Genomic DNA, 22,563 nt, shown 5'->3' with positions numbered 1-22,563 from the left:
GTTGGCTAGTACACCACGATTATAAAAATAAAATAAAATTTGATACCGCATCCCTTGTAGCCTTAGTGAGCATAACACATATGAAATTAGTAATTTGTTTAGTTTAAAATTCGAGATAAGGTGAGAGTGGCTTTGGTGGAAGCCTAATGAAGGAAGCGAGGCTAAGATGGTTCGGTCATGTGATGAGGAGGGGCACGGATGCCCCAGTGCGGAGGTGTGAGCAGTTGTCTAGGGATGGTTTCAAACGAGGTAGAAGTACAACAACAAACCCAGTGTATTCCCACAAAGTGAGGTCTGGGGAGGGTAAAATATATACAGTCCATACCGCTACCTCCGAGGAAGTAGAAAGGCTGTTTCCGATAGACCCCCGGCTCAGAATAGAGAATAGTACACAAGGTCGTAGTGAAACATGAAGCAGGATGGATGACATAATAGAAATAAGGAATAAGAAATAATAAAATAGATATCAGAGAAATACGAAATAAGAGAAATACGAGCAATTCAAAATAAGAAATAAGAGATAGGACACCCACCTAGCAGTAACATACACTCACAAACCAAAGACACTCACCACACCCAAACTCTCTGAAATAGAGGCTCCTACTAATAGACACAGTCCTAGGATTACTAACCCAGCTACACAAGAGCTCTCCCAACACCTTGCTACAACCCACTCACTGACACTAGCCTTCTACCCTTATCCGCGACCTCCACACCTTCCTATCTAGGGTCATGTCCTCAGTAAGTTGTGGCTGCTCCATGTCATGTCTAATCACCTCCCTCCAGTATTTATTCAGCCTACCTCTACTCCTCCTAAAGCCATCCAAAGCTAGCCTCTCACACCTACGAACCGTCGTATCCGTGCCCCTCCTCATCACATGCCTAAACCATCTCAGACCTCCTTCTCGCAACTTGTCCTCCACCAAAGTCACTCTTATCTTCTCCCTGATAGTCTCATTCCTAACTCTATCCTCTCTAGTAAGTCCACACATCCAACGCAATATGCTCATTTCCGCCACCTTCAATCTCTGAATGTGGGAGTTCTTGACTGGCCAACACTCCGCTCCATACAACATAGTCGGACGAACTGTCACTCTGTAGAATTTGCCTTTAAGCTTAAGGGGCACTTTCTTATCACACAACACTCCCGAGGTGAGCCTCCACTTCATCCAATCTGCTCCAATACGTTTAGAGACATCCTCATCAATCTCGTCATTCCCCTAAATCATAGACCCAAGATACTTACAACTATCCCTCTTACAAACATCCTGGGAATCCAACCTCACCACCACTTCGTCCACCTAACTCGAGTCACTAAACTTGCATTCCATACACTTCGTCTTGGACCTACTCAACCTGAACCCCTTAGATTCAAGAGTTTGCCTCCAAACCTCCTATCTTTCATTCACACCCTTCCGCGTCTCATCAATCAGCATTACATCATTCGCAAATAGCATACACCAAGGCAACTCGCCTTGAATACTCCGCGTCAACACATCCATCACCAACACAAACAGAAACGGGCTAACAGTCAATCCCTGATGCAACTCTGTCTCGACCGAAAAATGCCCTGAGTCTCCTCCCGCCGTCCTCACCCGAGTTTTCCCTCCATCGTACATGTCCTTAATAACTCCGAAATACGCTACCGGAACAACTCTCACCTCCAAATATCTCCAAAGAACCTCCTAAGGGACTGTCATATGCCTTCTCAAGGTCGATGAACACCATGTGCAAATCCCTCTTCCTTTCCCTATACTGCTCCACCAATCTCCTCACAAGGTGAATTGACTCTGTCATCGAGCGACCAGGCATTAAACCAAACTGATTCTCCAAAATGGACACGACCCTCCTCAATCTCCGCTCAACCACCCTCTCCCAAATCTTCATAGTGTGATTCAACGGCTTAATACCCCTATAGTTGTTGCAGCTCTGAATGTCACCCTTGTTTTTATATAACGGAATCATCGTACTCCATCTCCAAGCCTTAGGCATCCTCGCAGTCTTGAAAATGTCGTTAAACAAATCAGTCAACCACCTTAAACTTGCTTCACCAGTATACTTCCAAAAATCCACTGAAACCTAGTCAGGCCCCGTCGCCCTACCCCTCCGCATCCTACGAATAGCCTCTCTGACCTCCTCAACCTTAAAATGTCTACAGTAACTAAAATCACGGCTCTCCTCCGAGCGCTCCAACTCCCCTAACTTAATGTCTCTGTCTCCCTCCTCGTTCAAAAGTCTATGAAAATACTCCTGCCAACTCTTCTTAATGCGAACATCCACCACCAAAACTCTATCATCCTCCCCCTTAATACACTTCACTTGATTAAATTCACGACCCTTCCTCTCCCTAGCCTTAGCCACCCTATACAATCTTTTTTCCCCGCCTTTCTCCTCTAACCCCGCATACAAGCTCTCAAACGTTGCTATCTTAGCAGTCGTAACTGCTAACTTAGTCTCCTTCCTTGCTACTTTATAAACCTCTCTATTCACCCATTTCTCCTATTCGTCTTTACTCTCAATCAACTTAACATATGCCCCCTTCTTAATCTCCACTACTTCTTCATTCCACCACCAGTCCCCCTCATGCCGACCTACCCGACCCCTCGAAACACCCAACACCTCTCTAGTCGTCTCCATGATGCAGCTGGCAGCCTTATCCCACATATCATCCACGTCCCCCCTCCACTCCCACACCCCCAATCCCGCCACTTTCTCCCCTATCTCCCGCACACTAACTGGCGTCAAGCCACCCCACTTAATTCTGGGTCGACCCTCACTGGCCCTACTCTTCCTGCTCTTCTTGATAATAAAGTCCATCACCAAAAGCCTGTGCTGGGTCGAAAAGTGCTCACTCAGAATGACTTTACAGTGCTTACATAAAACCTTATCCCCGTTCCTAAGCAGCAGAAAGTCAATCTGAGTCTTGGCTAACGCGCTTCGGAAGGTAATCAGGTGATCCTCCTTCTTCGGAAAGCTCGAATTCACTACCACCCGCCCAAAGGCCCTCGCAAAATTCAACTGAGCAGCCCCCTCACCATTTTTATCGCCGAAACCAAAACATCCATGCACATCGTCATAACCTCTCTCACCATTGGAGGGAGGTGATTACACATGACATGGAGCAGCTCCAGCTTACCGAGGACATGACCCTGGATAGGAAGTTGAGGAGGAGGCGGATTAGGGTAGAAGGTTAGAATGAATTTAAGATATTGTATCTTTTGGTGTATTACTTGGTGTATCTTGTTTATGGTATTATTGGATATGTTGAAATCTATTGTATCTTGTTCTTTTACTATTCGTCGTTTAGATTGTTTTATTTTGAGACGGAAGTCTATCGAAAAAAGTCTCTCTATCTCACATCTGAGGTAGTGGTTTGGACTGCGTACACTTACCCTTCCCAGACCCCACTTGGTGGGTTGGGTATGTTGTTGTATATGTTTAAAATTCCAATTCAACTATCTTGAGTTCATGTAAAGTGAAATATGTTGTTCTTAGATAATCTAAAGCTTTTGTTAGATTTGGTTGATACTTGCTTGATCATTCCGAAATGAAAATGAGTGTGAATAGAGTGGAGTGGAACTCCGGGACTTGACTTAGGATTGAGACCTAGTTGAATGATTGATTGATCGAGTGTCTTGAGATTGGTTTGGCAGCTAGAACTTTTTCGAGTTAATTACTGGTTGATTTGGATTAACCTATTTATGTGTGGTTTACTAGTAGACTAGCTAAAACCGTTAAGAGGCATTTCCTGAGCTTCACTTTGCTAATGCCTATGTAGGCATCAGCAAATGCAGGTGGTCCAAACATTCGTGGTAAGATAGTCTGATTTTCTGATTATTGAATAGAATGCATATGGAGAATGTGGCTTAAATGAATGTCCATTTGACCATCTTTAATTTTGCAAATGCGATTCTTAATTCTGGGATGAACTTATAGCCGAACTTATAATACTAGTATCTTTGATTTACAGGGATATTATCTAGATGAAGAGACTCTAAAACATGTCGTGCGTAGGGTCCCAGGAGCCAAGTGTTTAATATCGGGTGCCTCCAAATGAAGAATGATTCCTTCATTATCAACATTCTCAGTGAACATATCGAAGATTTGAGTTTGCTCAAATGTTCTCATCTGTCTTACGACATTATTTGTGCAATTGGAGAAAGGCCAAATTTCATTCTAAAGTAATTAAAAATTACCTAAAGAAGATGTACAAACGGGATGATGCTTTGAACTAAAGAATTATCGAAAATATCAAGATATATTATAGGGTATCTAAAAGTCTCTAAATTGAAATTTCAATTTCTAGACCGATAGCTTAATCCAGCAATTGTGTAAGCCCACCTCTTGTCCTCTATTTGGTGTTTATATCAGTTTGTGTTCTCTAAAATATATATTGAATTGAAAATGAAAGGCCCTTGTAAAAAGAAAAGAGTTATTCCTATGAAGTCCCCCACTCCAAAGTGGATCAAGTGGATCTCCAGAGGATGACACACTACACATCCATAATGAATACTGTGAATCAAATGCAGTTTCATAGCAAGTGACAAAACGGCAGCAAGACATAAAGAATGTACTTTAACACTTTATTGATTTAGAAATTACCTTCAACTCTAGATGGACAACAGGTAAATGCATTTTGATCAAATAGAAACTTGTGAAAAAAATTACTAACTTGAAAATGTAAATTCGGATGTCATGATTAGGAGACAATCTCTGTTAACATGCTGATCAAAATCTCTTCTACTCTTTGCTTTGACTAAAGCTCTTATGCACTCTAGCACGGAAGCAGTAAAAGCATCACTCATTCTCTTCCTTCTCTTCTTCTCTCTCTTTCCCTAGTTTTGTTTGGCTATCCAATCTGGCAGTGAAGCAGTAGAAGTAACATTATTAGCTTAGCCATTTTGTACTACTTTGTTTTCCAAAAGAAGGGTAAAAATCAGTAGAATAGGAGAGGTATTGACTAACATGACCACTAATTCAGCAAAAGAAAAGAAAAAGGATTAGAGTTGGCGATTAACGATACACATGCGCCTAAATGGTTTACTTATCTTTAGTTGTGTATTCACTTTGGTGCAGGTAACCTGTGGAATTAGTTGAGATGCACGTAAGTTGACCCGGACACCACGGTTATCAAAAAATAAAGTTGTGTATTCACTATTTTTAACTGTTCCCTTCTTTCTAATGGTAAATATGGTATTACCTTGCTAAATTAAATAAGGATGATTTATTTAATCACACTAGCCCATCCTTGTATCATAGCCAGTCTCCTAGTTTCACAAAATTCCAAAGTAAGATGCATCTGATAACTCCATTAACACACCTATAGATTTTATTCGCACTCATTATCCACACAAATTCAAAAAATTTAAGAGTACAAAGGTGATTCCAAACTATACATCTCGCCTCTAGGTATTAGCCATTAAAATTTCCACATCAAAAATTTTCTATTAGTGGTCTAAAAATCCAAAGACTGATTGCCCCATTGACAAATTAGTTCGAGAGTTCACTTGAAATAAGAAACTGGAAGATATTAATTAGTTAATCACCAATACAGCGACACATGTGCTACAATGGCCGGGACAAAGGGTCGCAATCCTGCGAGGGTGAGCTAGCCCCAAAAACCCGTCCTTAGTTCAGATTGCAGGCTGCAACTCGCCTGCACTTCAACCTCGGATCGTTGGTGAGGAACATTACGAAACCGCCCAACGAGTTAAGCAAACTTTACTACGTTACAAAGAATTTCAGGACATTTTAGCTATCCTAGGATTGGATGAATTATCCGACACTGTTACGAGAACTCTTCACTTTCAATGCTGCACCAGTTGACATTTTTGAAAAGTCTGAGCAATATAGGTCAAACAACCTACCACTGAGGACTAAGTACCACTTGAAAACCAAGAAAACTAAAATAACAAAAGATTTAAGCAAAAGAATATGAACAAAAGTTAAAGAAGAATCAACAATTATTATATTCACTCACAAAATCAGGTCGGAGAGGATGCCACAACAAAGAGTAATCCATTCCGACAAATCAAATAAAATGGTAATATAAATTTAACTATTACTTCTCATGAAATTAAGAGTTAATAGAAGGAATGAAAGAAAAACTACACACATGCAACTACAAGGGCTCGTTTGATACTAAGGATAAGGGATATCTAATGTTGGAATTAATTTTACGATGAGCTTTTGCCATGTTTGGTTGGGATAAATGCATGGGATAGCTCATACCGAGATTAGTTATCCCGAATAGTAGTAGTATTTTTATCCCACCTTCGGGGCTCGTTTGGTACAAGGAATAAAGGATAACTATAACGGCCCAGCCCACTAGTGATATAGTCTGTTCTGGGCTTCTTGGCTTAGACATGTACCGCTTTAAAATTCTTTATTAGTGTGAAAGATTTGTTTACTTATATACCCAGCATTTCTCCCGTGTTTTGCCGATATGGGACTCCTTATTTGTAACGGCCCAGCCCAATAGTGATATTGTCCGCTCTAGGCTTAGATCCGCACGACTTTAAAACAGATCACAAAAGTGAAAGACTTATTTACTTATATATCCAGCATCTCTCCTATGCTTTGCCGACGTGGAACTCCTTATCCTGAGTTAGGGTGTTACCATAACTAATCCTAAAATTAACTTTAGGATGAGCTTATCCATGTCGGGTTGCGATAAAATGCATGGATAACTCATACAATAATTAGTTAATCCGGGATTATAAGTGTTATTTTTATCACACTTGAGGGTAGGATAACTATACCGGGATAATCCTTGAATAATGTGTTGACCAACTAAACATAATTAATCCTTAAATAACTTGTTACCCAACAAAACAACCCCTAAGTAATTAAAGGCAACAATATTAGAACTAAAAAGAGTAAAACAGAGAATTATGTTGTTGTTGTAGAAGTAAACAAAAGAATACCTTGTAAAAATTCGACATATAGAGGAAAAAAATAGCCTCCATCTCTCCGAGTGGCTGTAGAGAGTATTTAGATGAAAGATATCAACACATAGTACTAAGGAAAAAAAAGGAGGTACAATAGTGGAATTAAAATACAAAAAGCAAATAAAAAGAGAAGAGGACAATAAAATGTGGGCAGAATTGAGAATAGCAAAGTAGTAGAAACCTAGAAGAGGAAGAGTGCAAGGACTCACATTGCATTAGATTCTAATTAGTGTTATCGACGTCTCATTTCACGTCATATACTTTAATGTGACATGGTGTTTAAGGAATACTTTTGAAATTTATTATCAAAATTATTTTATTAAGAGTAAGAAAAAATTAAAATTAACTTTTTTTTATTATAGTAAAATAGCATTATTTTGGGACGACAAAAAACAAAAATAAATAAATAAATAAATAAAAGAACTTTGTTTCTCTAACTAATGACTTTTGACATAAGTCAAACGTTAAAAGTTAATTCAAAATGACCTTTGGAAGTGTTGCGGACTTACCATTTAGGTGTCGGCGTAATAAAACTTGTAGTATCTTTTCGCATTTAAGAGCACAACATGTCCATAACCAAAGCTCAGAGAGGGAAGAGATAAGAGGGCCAGATAGAGAATGTGGTGAATAGAAACCTAAGGAGGAGGAAAAGGAGTTGGGCAGATAAGTAGCTGATGCACCTGCTAATTGAAATTGGTGGTAATCCATAGTAGGGTAAGAGAGAGAAAATAACAACATTAGGTGTTTTGTGTTTCACATATAGCTAGTAGTGGTGTGTGTTCAGGTGGTGATGCCACTTGATACTAGTAGCAATGAATTGATACTTAATGAGAAATTACAATGGCAGGTCCAAAAAAAAAGGCATTTGATATTCAAAAGGTTCATTACAACAGAGAGCAAATAAAGCACGATAATGCCTAAAAAAAGAAAAAAATAAGTTTCAGTCATCGGATTTTGTGCCATTGCCAGCCATCACAGCACCCAAATTCGCAGCCAACACCGCACACAACAAGCCTGGGTAGCGCCTTGCTGATTGCACAGAGATTTTCTCTCTTATCGACTATGAGAGAAAGTCCAACACAAAGCCAGAGCAAACCATGGAAAGCGTGCTGGGGCGAAGGTAGCATCAGCAGACAGACCTCAACAGTTGCAAAGAACAAGTCTTTGAAGTTGACTACTGTTGTGGTTTGGTCTATCCATCAGCATCTGTACTGCAGCATCAGTGACCTCAACACAGAATCTTAAAGATAAATTAGATAATGCCTTACCAGCAGATATATTGGTAAAAATAGTTGCATCAGCTATTTTGGGAATGTAACCACCATCCAACACTAATAATGCCTTGCAAATTTTCCTACTAGTATTAAATAAAGACTTAATTCCCTTGTCAGTTACTCTCTGCAGCCTCTGATGCACAACTGCACAATTGGTAAGTCTCCCGTACCAAGAAGAGCAAGGTCTGTAATTGAATTAAGGTTGTCCTCATGCAGTCTTCTAACTAGTGAAGCTTTGGAGCATTTGTCCTCATTTAGTAAGTTGGATGTACTTGACACAAGGGGGTGCAAACGCATTGGTGACCAGGCTCCCTTCTACATATCAAAAGTTACTACCCTCACAATACTAAACTTTGCAAAAGCTCGCATCACCCATGTGGGTCTTGAGTTTAGTATTGTGAGGGTAGTGACTTTTGATATGTAGAAAAGAGTCTGGTCTCCAATGCATTCGCACCCAGCATTTCTCCCGTGTTTTGCCGATATGGGACTCCTTATTTGTAACAGCCCAGCCCACTAGTGATATTGTCCGCTCTAGGCTTAGATCCGCACGACTTTAAAACAGATCACTAAATTGAAAGACCTGATTACTTATATATCCAGCATCTTTCCTATGCTTTGCCGATGTGGAACTCCTTATCCTGAGTTAGGGTGTTACCATAACTAATCCTAAAATTAACTTTAGGATGAGCTTATCCATGTCTAGTTGCGATAAAATGCATGGATAACTCATATAATAATTAGGTAATTCAGGATTGTAAGTGTTATTGTTATCACACTTGAGGGTAGGATAACTATACCGGGATAATCCTTGAATAATGTGTTGACCAACTAAACATAATTAATCCTTAAATAACTTGTTACCCAACAAAACAACCCCTAAGTAATTAAAGGCAACAATATTAGAACTAAAAAGAGTAAAACAGAGAATTATAATTAAAGAAAAAGAGAAGTAAACAAAAGAATACCTCGTAAAAATTCGACATATAGAGGAAAAAAATAGCCTCCATCTCTCCAAGTGGCTGTAGAGAGTATTTAGATGAAAGATATCAACACATAGTACTAAGGAAAAAAAGGGAGGTATAATAGTGGATTTAAAATACAAAAAGCAAATAAAAAGAGAAGAGGACAATAAAATGTGGGCAGAATTGAGAATAGCAATGTAGTAGAAACCTAGAAGAGGAAGAGTGTAAGGACTCACTTTGCATTAGATTTTAATTAGTGTTATCGACGTCTCATTTCACGTCACATACTTTAATGTGACGTGGTGTTTAAAAGAATACTTTTGAAATTTATTATCAAAATTATTTTATTAAGAGTAAAACAAAATTAAAATTAACTTTTTTAATTATAGAAAAATAGCATTATTTTGGGACGACAAAAAACAAAAATAAATAAATAAATAAATAAATAAAAGAACTTTGTTTTTCTAACTAATGACTTTTGACATAAGTCAACGTTAAAAGTTGATTCAAAATGACCTTTGGAAGTGTTGCGGACTTACCATTCAGGTGTCGGCGTAATAAAGCTTGCAGTGTCTTTTCGCATTTAAGAGCACAACGTGTCATTAGTAATGCTTCTACAACGGCAACACAAATTCTCAAGTTAATCTAAGTACATTGTTGTTGCTCGTTGCGATGGTGATGAAAGACAAAATGCAAAATATCAAAATGCCATTATTTGTTTTATTTTAATCACAATGAAGCACACATGTCGATACCAAATCTTAACTCATTCTTCTACTCCCCCTAATTACAAAAAACTTAACTTGACACGGAATTTAAGAAAATAAAGAACTGTTGAATCTTGTAGTCTTAAAATAAAGTTATGTCAAAAGTACAAAAATATCATTTAATCTTATGGTCTTAAATATGTCATGTGGAGCAGATGTCTTGATCGGGAAAGGAATTGCTTGAGCTTAAGGATGATCGGTTCCTTCTTCCATAACTACAAGCTCAGAGAGGGAAGAGATAAGAGGGCCCGATGGAGAATATGGTGAACAAAAACCTAAAGAGACGGAAAAGAAGTTGGGGCAGATAAGTAGCTAATGCCCCTGCTAATTGAAATTGGTGGTAATCCAAAGTAGGGTAAGAGAGTGAAAATAATAACATTAGGTGTTTTGTGTTTCACATATAGCTAGTAGTGGTGTGTGTTCACCTGGTGATGCCACTTGATGCTAGTAGCAATGAATTGATACTTAACGAGTAATTACAATGGCAGGTCCAAAAAAAGGCATTTGATATTCAAAAGGTTCATTACAACAGAGAGCAAATAAAGCACGATAATGCCTAAAATAGGAAAAAAGATAAGTTTCAGTCATCGGATTTTATGCCATTACCAGCCATCACAGCAGCCAATACCGCATACAACAAGCCTGGGTAGCGCCTTGCTGATTGCATAGAGATTCTCTCTCTTATCGACTATGCGACAAATTCCAACACAGAGCCAAAGCAAACCACGAAAAGCGTGCTGGGGCGAAGGTAGCATCATGGCATCGGCAGCCAGACCTCGACAGTTGCAAAGAACAAGTCTTTGAAGTTGACTACTGTTGTGGTTTGGTCTATCCATCAATATCTGTATTGCAGCATCAGTGACCTCATCACAGAAACTTAAAGATAAATCAGATAATGCCTTAGCAGCAGATATAATGGTAAAAATAGTTGCATCAGTTATTTTAGGAATGTAACCAACATCCAACATTGATAACGTCTTGCAAATTTTCCAACCAGTATGAATAAAGACTTAATTCCCTTGTCAGTTACTCTCTGCAGCCTCTGATGCACAACTGCACAATCGATAAGTCTCCCGTACCAAGAAGAGCAAGGTTCGTAATTGAATTAAGGTTGTCCTCATGCAGTCTTCTAACCAGTGAAGCTTTGGAGCATTTGTCCTCATTTAGTAAGTTGGAGGTACTTAACACAAGTGGGTGCGAACGCATTAGAGACCAAGCTCCTTTCTACATATCAAAAGTTACTACCCTCACAATACTAAACTTTGCAAAAGCTTGCATCACCCATGTGGGTCTTGAGTTTAGTATTGTGAGGGTAGTAACTTTTGATATGTAGAAGAGAGTCTGGTCTCCAATGCGTTCGCACCCACTTGTGTCAAGTACCTCCAACTTACTAAATGAGGATAAATGCTACAAAGTTTCACTAGTTAGAAGACTGCATAAGGATAACCTTAATTCAATAACGGACCTTGCTTTTCTAGGTGCGGAGACTTACTGATTGTGCAGTCGTAGATCAGAAGCTGTGAAAGAGTAATTGACAAGGGAATTAAGTCTTTATTTCGTGCTGATAGGAAAATTTGCAAGACGTTATTAGTGTTGGATGTTGGTTACATTCCCAAAATAACTAATGCAGCTATTTTTACCATTACATCTGTTGCTAAGGCATTAACTGATTTATCTATTGGGTTGTGTGATGAGGTCACTGATGCTGCAGTGCAGATGCTGATGGATAGACCAAACCACAACAGTAGTCAACTATAAATACTTGATTATGGCACAAAATCCAATGACTGAAACTTAGCTTTTTTCCCCTTTTTAGGCATTATTGTGCTTTATTTGCTCTCTGTTGTAATGAACCTTTTGACTATCAAATGCTTTTTTTTGGACCTGCCATTGTAATTACTCATTAAGTAGCAATTCATTGCAACAATCATAAAGTGGTATCACCAGCTGGACACACACCACTACTAGCTATATGTGAAACACAAACCCCTAATGTTGTTATTTTCACTCTCTTATCCAACTATGGATTACCACCTACTTCAATAGCAAGTGTTGTAACTACTTCAATAGCCATTTTGTACAACTTTGTTTTTCAAAAGAATGGTAAAAATCAGTAGATTATGAGAGGTATTGACTAACATGACCACTAATTCAGCAAAAGAAAAGAAAAAGGATTAGAGTTAGCTATTAATGATACACATGCGCCTAAATGGTTTACTTGTCTTTAGCTATGCATTCACTATTGTTGCTGGTGGGAGTTGCTAAATATCCCGTGGAATTAGTCGAGGTGCACGTAAGCTGACCCGAACACCACGGTTATCAAGAAAAAGAAGTTGTGTATTCACTATTTTTATTTGTTCCCTTTCTATCTAATGGTAGGTACGGTATTAATCGCTAAATCAAATGTGGATGATTTATTTCATCACACTAGCTCATCATTGTATCATAGCCAGTCCCCTGGTTTCACAGAATTTCAATGTAAGATGCATTTCATACCTCCATCAACACACCTATAGATTTTATTCACTTTCATTATCGACACAAATTCAAAAAAATTAAGAGTACAAAGGTGATTCTAAACTACATCTCGCCTCTCGGTATTAGCCATTATGAATTTCCACATCAAAGTGGTTTAAAAATCCAAAGACGGCCCATTGACAAATTAGCCTGAGAGTTCATTTGAAATAAGAAACTGGAAGATATTAATTAGTTAATCACCAATACAGTCGAACACTAAGTTGCATGAACTCTTCACTTTCAATGCCGCACCAATTGACATTTTTGAAGAGTCTGGCCAACATAGGTCAAACAACCTATCACTAAGGACTACGTAGATTTAAGCAAAACCAAGAAAACTAAAATAACAAAAGATTTAACCAAAAGAATATGAACAAAATGTTAAGGAAGACTAAGCGATTATTATATTCACCCACAAAATCAGGTAGGTTAGAGCAGATGCCACAAGCAAGAGTAATCCATTCCTGCAAATCAAATAAAATGGTAACATAAATTTAACTATTACTTCTCCTTAGTTAATAGAGGGAATGAAAGAAAAACTACGCACATGCAACTACAAGGGCTCATTTGATACTAGGAATAAGGGATAACTAATGCTGGAATTAATTTTATGATGGTCTTTTGCCATGTTTGGTTGGGATAAATGCATGGGATAGCTCATACCGGGATTAGTTATTCCGAATTATAGTATTATTTTTATCCAACCTTCAAGACTCATTTGGTACGAGGGATAACTAATCCTAAAATTAACTTTAGGATGAGCTAATCCATGTTTGGTTGCGATAAAATGCATGGAACAACTCATACAGCAATTAGTTATCTCTTGTAGTGCTATTTTTATCACCCCTTGAGGGTAGGACAACTAATCATGAGAACTAATCCCGGAATAATTAATCCTCGGGATAACTTGTTTCCCAACTAAACAACCCCTAAGTAAATTAAAGGCAACACTATTAGAACTACAACAACAACATACCAAGTATATTCCCACCAAGCAAGGTCTGGGGAGGGTAAGTGCATGCAGCTCATACCACTACCTCAAATGTGAGATAGAAAGGTTGTTTTCGATAGACCCTCAGCTCAAAATAAAACAATCTAAGATAAGGAATAGTAAAAGAATAAGATACAACAGAAAGCAACACTATTAGAACTAGAAAGAGTAAATCAGAGAATGAAAAATAGAAGTAAACAAAAGAATACCTTGTAAAAATTGTACATATAGAGGAAAACAATAGTTTCCATCTCTCCAAGTGGCTGTAGAGAGATTTACATGAAAGATATTAACACATATTAAGAAACAAGAGAGGTAAAACATGGAATTAAAATACAAAAAACAAATATAAAGAGAAGAGAAGACAATAAAATTTCGGCAGAATTGAGAAGAGCATAGTTAGAAGACTGCATGATGACAACCTTAATTCAATTACGGACCTTGCAACTCCTATCATATTATCAAACACCGAGTCTGATAATAGAGGTGAAGTCAACACTTCAAATTTCTTCAGATTCCGGCATGAGTGCAGAATTGACGAATATCCAGCTTCAGTAACCTTTGCAAACCCACCAAGTTTCACGGATTCCAACCTTCTACAGCGTTCAGAACATGGAACATGCCTATATTTTTGACTCTCTTAAATGAAGGATAATTCCTTTCACTTCGAACAATTGAGAGGACAATTAGACATTCGCAGAACTTCAGAGCCGGCAGTCCAATGTTGTTCATGTCCCGTACCGATGGCTCCATAAAAGGTCTGTCTTCAAGATCCAGCTCTAAACGAGGAAGAGAATGCATAACTGTGATGAGAAGATCATCTGATATAACATCCACAACAAGAGACGAGCTTCGCAAGTTGAAACAAGGGATCTTCCTGACTGCATCTAACCAGGAGACAAATAGGGGTACATCCGTTTGCTGTAACTTCAATTTTTTTAAACTCTTGGGCAGAAATTGTCCAAGAGGTCGGTCGTACATCAAATACATCACGTGAGGTACCTCGGATTTTTATGGACAGCAACTGGAGGAAAGAAAAGTACTCATGAAATTGACCATCAAAGGAGAACTCTTGTTCTAAAGAGTAATTAGCTTGAAGAGGCATCATGGACAATTAGAAGAAGAAAGAGAGGACAAATAAGTGAAAGATGAAAATACTTTACCTCTAACAAGGGCACCTTTTGGAGCATTTCTGCAAGTTTCTCTTTGAAAAGTTCTGGTGCTTCACACGCAGAATATTCTATAAGCAGGGGAAATAAGAAAGCACACGTTGGAAACAAATCCAGGAAGTCACACAAGAGTATGAAAGCAAGATATTGTTGGTGTAACCACAATGAACTTAATTATATCTCGACTGTTCCATCTTCCGGAGGTGGAGATATAGAGTGAAATTAATGCATGCCAGGTGCAAAAGCTAATGCAGTTTGAGGTTTTCTATACCTGAACAGCCTAAGAAATCAGATATCATCAAGGGTCAGCAAAGAAAAAAATCAAATTTAAATGAATTGGTTCCCAAACGAGTTATTTAAATTAACAAATCTGCTTAAAAATTACAAATCAGCTTCAGCGAGTGGATCTAAATAAAATACATTTATGCAGAGAATTTCAGGATAATAACAGTCTGAAAATCCATCAATGGAGGCGATGAACGCCTTCTAAGCCCTGTTAAATTGATTACAACCACTTGTAAAGTTCTTACCATCAAAGATGTGAAACCATAATCAATGAAGCATTTCATAACAGTTTACCGATATGTTGACATAGGAGAATACCTTAAGTTCGGGCACCTTTCTCCAATTGCACGAAGAATGTCATAAGACAGATGGGAACATTTGAGCAAACTCAAATCTTCGATATGTTCACCGAGAATATTGATAATGGAGGAATCATTCTTCATCTGGAGGCACTCGAAAGTTAAACTCTTGACTCCTGGGACTCTACGCACGACATGTTTTAGAGTCTCTTCATTTAGATAAAATTCCCGTAAATCAAAGATACTAGTATTAAAAGTTCATCCCAGAAGTAAGAATCGCATTAGCAAAACTAAAGATGGTCAAATGGACAGTCATTTACGCCACATTCTCCCTATGCATTTTACTCTATTCAATAATCAAATGATTCATCAGACTATTTTACCACGAATGTTTGGACCAGTTGAACTTGCTAATGCCCACATAGGCATTAGCAAAGTGAAGCCCAGGGAAATGCCTCAAGTAGTTTTAGCTAGTCTACTAGTAAACCTTACATAAATAGGTTAATCCAAATCAACCAGCAATAAACTCAAAATAGTTCAAACTGCCAAATCAATCTCAAGACACTCAACCAATCATTCAACTAGGTCTCAATCCTAAATAAGTCCTTGGAGTCCCACTCCACTCTATTCACACTCATTTTCATTTCGTAGTGATCAAGAAAGTATCAACCAAATCTAACAAAAACTTTAGATTATCTAGGAACATAATATTTCACTTAACATAAACTCGAGACAATTGAATTGGAATTTTAAACAAAACAAATTACTAATTTCATATGTATTATGCTCAATGAGGCTACGAGAAGGTGGTGTCAAATTTTATTTTATTTTTACAATCGTGGTGTCCTAGCCAACTTTTGCACACATCGACTAATTCCACGAAATACTTGCTACCTCTCACTCATCAGCGCGCAGCCGATTCACCAAGGTCAGGACACTTGGAAAGAAATCACCTAGTGTTTTTGCCTGGTATCACATTTAATATAACTCATTTTATCTATTACAACAAAAAGATTAGGGCATTTAATTAGAAAAAAAGAGTGAAATTAACTTACAGAAAGATCGGAAGACAAAACAAAAGGAAGACGATATGCGAAGGCAGAATTGAAGGTTGGAGAGACACAAGCGACGATGCAAAGAGATGTCAAATCCATTTTTTCCAACACATTAATTATTATATGATCTATAAATCTACCCATTGACGGTTGTTACATCAAACAAACCGTTAATTAGTCGTTGGAGTAACATATGAATGTTTATTATTGATTTGGAAAGTCTTACTCTAATATTGTTACATTTACATACTATTTGATAAATTATTTTATTTAACATTAATGAAATCAAACTAGCCGTTAACTAACCGTTTGGGTTAACACCTATAAATTCAAGGTATTATTTTGGAGATTGAAATATAGAATTCTTCAGAGTTATTTGAAACAACCCCTACCCACAGAGACAGGTAAGATCTGTATACATCCTACATTCTCACTCTACTTGTGAAATTACACTAGGTATGTCAGTGGTTGTTGTCTTATCTTCTAATATATTGAATTTTCTTACTTGATTTTTCTGTTGTTTCTGTCCCAATTTATAACTGAATGAGTTTATTGAATCTTGAACATAAGTCTAATTATCTTATTCATTATTGACACACCTTAAGTTAATTCTATTCCATAGAAAGTACTATTTTCACAACAATCTATACAACTCTATAAAGAGATGTATATCCATGTATACTACAAATAAGTAATAACCTTGAAAGTTTGTCCGTTAATAGAAACACATAATAAAGTGAACTCCGGGTACTTTAAACTGCTTTAATTGCTTACTATCTACAACAAGTATAAATTCATTAAGTGTTTATTAATAATAGTCATTTCGAACTTCACTCATGAAATTACACTGAAGAGATTATTGTTATATAGATTCGCCATAGAAAACGTGTTCAACAAATGTAAATTATGAATTGCATTCAAATAGTAATTTATAAACTAATTTTTTGTACTTTTTTGCTGGAAAAATTGCAGGAAATTGAGGACTTAGGTTTTGTTTTCTGTTTTCGTTCATGGACGAAACTGCTACGCGACACCGTACCGGAGGAAAAGTTGGTGGTGGCAGCAACGGCGAAAAAGGAGGAGGAAGCTCCAATGGCGATTTTGAGCCATCAATAGGTAGATTTACAGATCATATAATTATAGATGTGTTGGAAAAAATGGATTTGAAATCTATTTGCACCGCCGCTTGTGTCTCTCCAACCTTCAATTTTGTCTTCGCATATCGTCTTCCTTTTGTTTCGACTTCCGATCTTTCTGTAAGTTGATTTCGCTCTTTTTTCTAATTAAATGCCCAAATTTTTTTGTTGTAATAGATAAAATGAGTTATATTGAATGTGATACCAAACAAAAACACTAGGTGATTTCTTTCCAAATGTCCTGACCTTGGTGGATCGGCTGCCGGTTGATGAGTGAGAGGTGGCAAGTATTCTGTGGAATTAGTCGAGGTGTGCAAAAGTTGGCTAGGACGCCACAATTGTAAAAATAAAATAAAATTTGACACCACATCCTCATAGCTTCATTGAGCATAAAACATATGAAATTAGAAATTTGTTTTGTTTAAAATTTCAATTCAACTATCTAGAGTTCATGTAAAGTGAAGTATGTTGTCCCTAAATAATCTAAAGCTCTTGTTAGATTTGGTTGATATTTGCTTGATCATTACGAAATGAGTGTGAATAGAGTGGAGTGGAACTCTAGGACTTAATTTAGGATTGAGACCTAGTTGAATGATTGATTGATCGAGTGTCTCGAGACTGCCTTGGCAGCTAGAACTATTTCGAGTTTATTGCTAGTTGATTTGGATTAACCTATTTATGTATGGTTACTAGTAGACTAGCTAAAACTGCTGGAGGCATTTCCCTGGGCTTCACTTTGCTAATGCCTATGCAGGCATTAGCAAGTGCAGCTGGTCCAAACATTCATGGTTAGATAGTCTAATGACTACTCTGATTATTGAATTGAGTAAAATGCATTTGGAGAATGTGGCGTAAATGACTGTCCTTTTGACCATCCATAGTTCTGCCAATGCGATCCTTACTTCTGAGATGAACTTTTAATACTAGTATCTTTGATTTATAGGGATTTTATCTGAATGAAGAGACTCTAAAACATGTCATGCGTAGGTCCCAGGAGCCAAGAGTTTTAACTATCTAGTGCCTCCAAATGAGGAATGATTCTTCCATTATCAATATTCTCGGTGAACATATCGAAGATTTGAGTTTACTCAAATGTTCCCATCTGTCTTACGACATTCTTCGTGCAATTGGGGAAAGGGGCAAATTTCATTCTAAAGCAATAAAAAATTACCTAAAGAAGATGTACAAACAGGATGATGCTATGAACTTGAAGAATCATCAAAAATATCAAGATATATTCTCTCCTGCTTCAACTGATAAATCGGCATTATAACTCTCAAACAGAAGTGAACCAGGGTATCTAAAAGTCTCTAAATTGAAATTTCAATTTCTAGACCGATAGCTTAATCCCGCAATAGTGTAAGCCCACCTCTTGTCCTCTATTCGGAGTTTATATCTGTTTGTGTTCTTCTCTAAAATATATATTAAATTGAAAAATGGAAGGCCCTCGTAAAAAGAAAAGAGTTATTCCTATGAAGTCCTCCACTCCAAGGTGGATCCTAGAGGATGACACAGTACACTTCCATAATGAATAAGCAGAATCAAATGCAGTTTCATTTACTGCCAGCAAGTGACGAAAATGGCAGCAAAACATAAAGAATGTACTTTTACACTTTATTGGTTTAGAAATTACCTTCAACTCTTGATGGACAAGAGGTAGATGCATTTGATCAATTCGAAACTTGTGAAAAAAATTACTAACTTGAAAATGTAGATTCGAATGTCATGATTAGGAGATGATTGTTGTTAGCATGCTGATCAAAATCTCTTCTTCTCTTTGTTTTGACTAAAGCTCTTATGCACTCTAGCACGGAAGCAGTAGAAGCATCACTCATTCTCTTCTTCTCTCTCTTTCCCTAATTTTGTTTGGCTAAAGCTCATATACAATCTGGCAGTGAAGCAGTAGAAGTAACATTATTAGCTTAGCCATTTTGTACTACTTTGTTTTTCAAAAGAATGGTAAAAAGCAGTAGGTTATGAGAGGTATTGACTAACATAAAAAATAATTCAGCAAAAGAAAAGAAAAGGGATTAGAGTTGACGATACACATGCGCCTAAATGGTTTATTTGTCTTTAATTGTGTAGTCATTATTGTTGCTGGTGAGAGGCAGCAGGTATCCCGTGGAATTAGTCAATGTGCGCATAAGCTGACTCGGACACCATGGTTGAAAAAAAATAGTTAGTGTATTCACTAGTTTTTACCTGTTCCCTTTCTTTCTAATGGTAGATATGGTATCACTTTGCTAAATCAAATATGGATGATTTATTTAATCACACTAGCTCATCATTGTATCATAGCTAGTCTCCTAGTGAATCTCATACCTCCATTAACACAACTATAGATTTTATTCACATTCATTATCTACACAAATTCAAAAAATTTAAGAGTACAAAGGTGATTCCAAACTACATCTCGCCTCTCGGTATTAGCCATTATGAATTTCCACATGAAAGTTTTTCGATTAGTGGTCTAAAAATCCAAAGACTGATTGCCCCATTGACAAATTAGTCTCGGAGTTCATTTGAAATAAGAAACTGGACAACATGAATTAGCTAATCACCAATAAAATCGAACACTAAGTTGTGTGGACTCTTCACTTCCGATGCTTCACCAGTTGACATTTTTGAAGAGTCCGAGCAACATAGGTTGAACAACCTACATCTAAGAACTAAGTACCCCTTCAAAACCAAGAAAACTGAAAAAAAACAAAAGATTTAAGCAAAAGAATACGAACAAAATGTTAAAGAAGAATCAACAATTATTATACTCACCCACAAAATCAGGTTGTAGCAGATGCCACAAGAAAGAGTAATCCATTCCTGCAAATCAAATAAAAATGGTAAGATAAATTTAACTATTACTTCTCTTTAAATTAAGAGTTAATAGAGGGAATGAAAGAAAAACTACACACATGCAACTACAAGGGCTCATTTGATACGAGGGATAAGGGATAACTAATGCTGGAATTAATTTTATGATGAGCTTTTGCCATGTTTTGTTGGGATAAAATGCATGTGATAGTTTGTACCGGGATTAGTTATCCCAAATTAGAGTATTATTTTTATTCCACCTTCAGGGCTCGTTTGGTACAAGGAAAAAGGGATAACTATTCTTAAAATTCGAGTTTATCCATGTTTGGTTGCGACAAAATGCATTGGATAACACGTCACATTAATTAGTTGTCTCGGGATTGTAGTGTTATTTTTATTAGACCTTGAAGCTATGATACTAATCCCGGAATAATTAATGCTCGAATATCTCATTTCCCAACCAGACAACACCTAAGTAAATTAAAGGCAAAAATATTAGAATTAGAAAGAGTAAAACACAGAATTAGAACTAAAGAAAAACAGAAGTAAACAAAAGAATACCTTGTAAAAAATTGTACATATAGAGGAAAACAAAGTGGCTGCAAAGAGATTTAGACGAAAGGTATTGACACAAATTAAGAAATAATTGAGATACAACAATGGAATTAAAATTCAAAAAACAAATAAAAGAGAAGAGCAAAATAAAATTTGGGCAGAATTGAGAACAGCAAAGTAGAGGAAACCTAGACAAGAAGACTGTGAGGACTCATTTGCATTTAACCCTAGGAAATGATCCTTAAATTATATTGTATTAAGATAAAAGAAAATTTTAAAATTAATTTCTTTTAATTATAGTGACAACATTATTTTTAGTGCTTTTTAGTGAAAATGGTTTCTAAATATTTTAGGGTTGGATAAATTAAATACCACTCATACGTAATTAGTTTAAAATTAAAATAGTAAAATAAATTATAAATTATGATTTTTAACTTATGAATCAAAAGACAAAAGTTAATTAAAATGATACATTTGAAAGTGTTGTTGATTTAGTATTTAGGTTTTGACGTAACAAAGCTTGCAGTGTCTTTTTGCACGTAAGAGCACGATGTGCCACTAGTAATGATTTTATTATGATAACACAAATTTTCAAGTTGATTTAAGTAACTGTTATTGTTCGTTTGGGATGTTGATGAAAGACAGCATGCAAAATATCAGAAAATGCTATCATTCTTGTTGGATCGACTAGATATGGAAATTGAGTTCTAAAATCAAAATTATTGCTATCATTTTTAGTTTCAGGACTGTTCATGTGCACAAAACTCCGAAAATGACAAGCTCAATAAGCAGACATCTCACTCACATATTTAAATGAGCAAAGATTCTAACATAAAAGTAAAAAAAATTCACCGAATAAATGAATGAGCTCAAAAGAGTGAGGGAGACAAAAGCCATGCTTTTATGAAAAAAATTATCCGATTCTTATTTGAACCGTAAGGATAACAGATTAAATTGTGTGATACTTCATATTCTCATGGTAGAATCCATCCGATAGTACTCTATTCGCGTTTTTGATTGATATAGAAAATAATAGAATTTGGAAATCTCCTAATTACTATTCACTGAATAATAACTTTTTAGTTGACACAAAAATAAAGATCATTTCTATTTCAAGGTGAAGAGCCTAATTTTTCCAGAGTAAAAATATGTGAACTCATAATTTTATAACGTGTCAGCTTATTTAATTGGGTATAAGAAGTGGAGAGAAAAAAAAAAGTTTAAACAAAATCTAAAAGTCAGAGGTAGTTGGGTTATTTAGATGAAGATTAGAAAGTAAGAGGATTAAACTAATTAAGATTAGGATTATTTAATAATCTCCATATTCACATTACTTTAGGATTAACAGTGAACTAAAGGCAAAAACGTGTTGGCCACCACCATATATACATTGCCTTTTCCCTTTACCCTAAATTTCATTTAAACAACCAAGTTATGACATGCTCCACTACATGATTAAGTGTTTGTATTAGATATTTTCGAAATATATTTTGAGAAAGTTTTCATGAATATTTTCAAGTTTTCATTTTAAAGATAAAATTAATTACATGAAATATGTCTTATCAATTAAAATAAATTTAAAATTTTACTACCAGTTGAAGCTACAACAACAACAAATCCAGTGTATTCCCATAAAGTTGGGCCTGGGGAGGGTAAAATGTACGCAGTTCATACCGTTACCTTCGAAGAAGTAAAGCAGTTATTTCCGATAAACCCCCGGTTTAAGATAAAAAATAATAAACAAGATCGCAATGAAATAGGAAATAGAATGGATGACATAAAAGAAATAAGA

The 22,563-nt window shown here is 36.6% G+C and overlaps 1 pseudogene; it reads right to left on the bottom strand.

Annotated features, from left to right (window-relative positions):
* Nucleotides 1–4,721: 4,721 nt before the first annotated feature.
* On the bottom strand, nt 4,722–20,953 carry LOC107878877 (annotated as a pseudogene).
* Nucleotides 20,954–22,563: the final 1,610 nt, after the last annotated feature.

The sequence above is a fragment of the Capsicum annuum genome, chromosome 7 (genome assembly GCF_002878395.1).
Source record: "Capsicum annuum cultivar UCD-10X-F1 chromosome 7, UCD10Xv1.1, whole genome shotgun sequence".
Classification (NCBI taxonomy): domain Eukaryota; kingdom Viridiplantae; phylum Streptophyta; class Magnoliopsida; order Solanales; family Solanaceae; genus Capsicum; species Capsicum annuum.
This window is presented reverse-complemented; position numbering and strand designations above follow the sequence as displayed.